A 4,388-nucleotide genomic window follows, 5' to 3' on the forward strand; every position below is an offset into this window, starting at 1 on the left:
CATTTGTTGGGTCACCGTTTCGTTACTTAAATTTGGTTCATTGGTCTCCATTGTTCTTCATTCTATAGGTCACCTACATTTCCGTTTAAAAATGAAAAATTTAAATTTTTTTATTTTTATTTTTATTTATTTATTATAATTGTATGATGTATTTACATTTATAAATTAGTATGGTATAATATTTTAATTTTTTAATAATCATTATAGATTAATTTTTAAATATTAGCATTTCAGTACAAAGTGAACTTTAATTTTTACAAACGTGTTTGCAGCTATCATTTATACATAGATAAAATTTATATATTTTACAAATTAAGTTAGTATTAATTATTAAATTTTTATATTTTGTAGTTGTTGTTATACAATACAAATAAAATTCAACTACTATTACGACTGTTATTAGTATTCGAACATTCATTTGTATAATTTAACAATATTTTACATTTAAATCTAATTCATAATTTATATCAATTCATAATTCAAAATGAATACATTAGTACTAAACGCGAACGATTTCCTTATATCTAATCTGTAAGGTTAAAACGAAACTACTCAACCAATATTGTTTGATGTCAATTCCACACAATCCTATCTCATATGTACATCATAAAAGGGTTCAGATAGTCGGAAAGAGGTTGTCAACTGCTAACCTAAATGTCCGATGGGATTTGTTGTTGTCTTGCTTATCATGCCTGAAAAATATTAGAAATTGAAATTGTTCTTAACGATTAGAAAATATGAATATATTTGTATTCGTAGTACATACCTAAGAAAAGTTGTAGCTATTGTAAGCCTCCATTTGTGCAAAGTATTTGTGTTTATGGACTGAGTAAACTCTACAAGTCCCTCATCATTCCCGTCCTACTTTATGGTGCAGAAGCGTGGACGGTGTCAACATCCGATGAGACGGCACTAGGAGTTTTCGAGAGAAAGGTTTTGCGGAAGATTTATGGTCCCTTAAACATTAGCGAACCGCAGAAGATGAAATGATGAGCTGTATGTGTTGTTCGACGACATAGGCATAGTCCAGCGAATAAAAAGACAGCGGCTACGCGGGCTTGGTCATGTTGTTCGAACGGACGAAAGTGTCTCAGCTCTGAAAGTTTTCGATGCGGTACCCGCTGGTGGAAGCCGAGGAAGAGGGAGACCTCCACTCCGATGGAAGGACCAGGTGGAGAAGGACCTGTCTTCACTTGGTATTACCAATTGACGCCTAACTAACAAAAGGAGAGATGCGTGGCGCGCTGTTGTGGACTCGGCTATAACCGCGTAAGCAGAAGAAGATTTGTGTTTTCAATATATGAAATGGAAAATGAAAATATAAGTAATGCTAAAAAACAAACGTATATATATATATATCTACATATGTACATATGTATGTATGTACATCTTAATACGCACTAACTCAACATGCACATATACGCATTTATATTTACCGTGTTATTTTCCATTGTTTTCTGCGTTGTTGTTGTTATGTATTACACCAATTCTGAATCCATAAACCTGAAATTATTTAAAATTACTAATTTGTATTATGTATTAAAAATATATGAAACATACCTCCACCAATTTCACCGTCACCTCCTTGCTCCTCCTTTGCTGTGCACACACGTATAACTACAATGAAATGAAATTTTAATTATAAAAACAAATAACAAAAGTAACACAAATAATGCATTTATATCCAAAAACACTTAACAAAATATAATAGATATTTAAAACGCACTTACATCCATTCACTTAAAATTTTATTTTCAAATGAACATCGGCCATAGCTCGCGAATGCGAATGCGAACGTTTGACAGTTGAGTTGAATACACATGTTCTTATTAGATGATATGAGCTACATAGCTTTCGCATGTTTTCACAACCAACGCTCCGAAATTCGAACTCGGATTCGAAGACGCACAGAAGTTGTAAATTTTCAACTTTCATTCGCTAACACAGCAACCTTCACATTCTTAAGAATAACAACCAACAATATGTTAGTTGCAATCTTGCGTGTTTTAATTATTTAAGCCCGTTTTCTTCGCTACATTATAAGTATTTTTGTGAAATATAATCGCCCCTATTCCCGTTGTCGTTATCATTTTAAAACGACTTTAGAACGACTATTTGGTATTCCTGTTGGCGTTAACGACATTTATCGAAAAAAATTGAGATTCCCCAATTTGAAACGACTATAGAAACGACATAGAAACAGTCGTTTTTTGTCGTTGCTATAATTGTGAGCGACATAGAAACGACGCGGTTGTTTAAAGGAATATTTAAAGTGAAGATGAAAATTCCAAATCGGAAACAGTTTGAAATTTTAATTTCTGAAATGGAAAAATATCCTGCATATGCCAAGGACTTTAGAAAAGGGATAAATCTTTTAAATTTCGATTTTTTGGGAGGGATATTTTTTTCTAAAAAAAAAAAATAAATCCATTCCACAGCCATCTCGCGTCGGAAATTGTTGGCATTAATAAAATTGCATTTTTATATCTAAGAATATATTTAAGATATGAAAGATCTTAAAATTCAAAACGAAGAAAAAAATAGTACTCCAACAAGAGGGAGGAGTTAATAAACAGATACATATGTCTCCTTTGGCTGGACCATTAGTTAGAGTAGTTGGATTAGCCAGAAGCAAGGAGCATGAGACGCTGGAAGTAAAACATATTTTAGAAGAAAGTTTGAAGGACGCAGATGTCACCACTACTTCTTTTAAAAAATCAAATAAAGATGGAAGACTAACATTGTTGTACGTAAGTACAATAATTACAGTGATAACGTTGTTTAGAGTCAACATAGAATAGCATAAAATCCATTAAGGACTGCTTTAAAAATGTGTCTCGTTACATAAGGAGAAATTTTTATATGGGAAAAGAGCTCCTTAAAGTATACTATATTAAATATGTAGGCAAATTTCGATAACTTTTCTTAGGCGTTACGATATACTTCAAGAATACCAATTTAGGAACGAAACGACGATAAGAACGACAACGACTTAGAAACGACTATTAAAACGACAACGACAACGGGAATATGGCCGACTATTTATTAATTTATTAATAATATATTTATCAAATATTTAAAATAATTTTTAAAGATTAGGGGTGATGAAGTTTTAATAAACAAAGTTGGCAGTTTAAATTTTTCTTCAATTTCTTAATTCGAGGTTTTCTATGTACATTGCTTATAAGAATCAATAAATATTTAAAATTATTATTTAGGTCGTTTTCAAGCTCGCAAAAAAAAATTGTGTATGTGTATCACCTTGTACACAGCTGTCAACGCATTCAAAAGCGCATTTATGGAGTTACTCGATATATACGCAGTCAAGCGCATTTTTTCGCTTTCGCATTCGCAAACGCGAGCTATGTAGTTTGAGCTTTAAGCAGAAACTACATAGCTCGCGAATGCAAATGCGAACGTTTGACAGTTGAGTTGAATACACATGTTCTTATGAGATGAGCTACATAGCTTTCGCATGTTTTCGCAACCAGCAGAACCACAGAAGTTTAAAATTTTCAACTTTAATCCGCTAACACAGCAACCTTCACATTCTTAAGAATAGCAACCAACATTATGTTACTTACAATCTTGTATGTTTTAATTATTTAAGCCCGTTTCCTTCGCTACAATATAAGTATCTTTGTGAAATATAATATTTATTAATTTATTAATAATATATTAATCAAATATTTAAATTAATTTTTAAAGATTAGGGGTGATGAAGTTTTAATAAACAAGGTAGACAGTTTAAATTTTCCTTCCATTGCTTAATTCGAGGTTTTCTATGTACACTGATTATAAAAATCAATAAACATTTAAAATCGAGGTCCATATTATTTAGGTCGTTTTCAAACTCGCAAATAAAAAGTGTGTATGTGTATCACCTTGTACACAGCTGTCAACGCATTTAAAAGCGCATTTATGGAGTTGCTCGATATATACGCAGTCAAGCGCATTTTTTCGCTTTCGCATTCGCATTCGCATACGCGAGCTATGTAGTTTGAGCTGTAGTGACGGCTGACTACAAATGTCACTTTAAAGCAGTGGTCGGTACTCCATACCACAATTGTGCCGACTCCAGTCACACGTACGCTTACGCTATATCATTCAGTCGTTGTCGAACCAGCAACGAGTAAACATCGCGCATGGCTATAGCACTTTGCATAAGTGCCCTGCGCGAAATGCCTACTTTTATGAATGTTGTTGTATGTTATGTATTATATTTATGGTTTTAAGCTATTTAAAGACTGAAAAGTTAATGCTTTTGTGATCTAATATATTTGTCTAAATAATAAAATAACTAAATTGAATAAATGAGCTCAAAAATTCATGTTTTATAAAAATATTGAAAACATTCTCAAAATGGATGGTTACAGAGTTCTCACTGG

At 32.3% G+C, this 4,388-nt stretch overlaps 1 long non-coding RNA gene across 1 annotated transcript; it reads right to left on the reverse strand.

Annotated features, from left to right (window-relative positions):
• Positions 1 to 256: 256 nt before the first annotated feature.
• LOC128920210 (uncharacterized) lies at positions 257 to 2,016 on the reverse strand. The gene is made up of 5 exons (XR_008470327.1): positions 1,731 to 2,016; positions 1,561 to 1,617; positions 1,437 to 1,503; positions 767 to 1,259; positions 257 to 692 (listed from the first exon to the last, which is right to left on the reverse strand). It is a non-coding gene; the product is annotated as an uncharacterized LOC128920210 (long non-coding RNA).
• Between the last annotated feature and the right edge of the window lie 2,372 nt (positions 2,017 to 4,388).

Source organism: Zeugodacus cucurbitae, chromosome 3 (assembly GCF_028554725.1).
Source record: "Zeugodacus cucurbitae isolate PBARC_wt_2022May chromosome 3, idZeuCucr1.2, whole genome shotgun sequence".
In the NCBI taxonomy this organism is placed as follows: Eukaryota; Metazoa; Arthropoda; class Insecta; order Diptera; family Tephritidae; genus Zeugodacus; species Zeugodacus cucurbitae.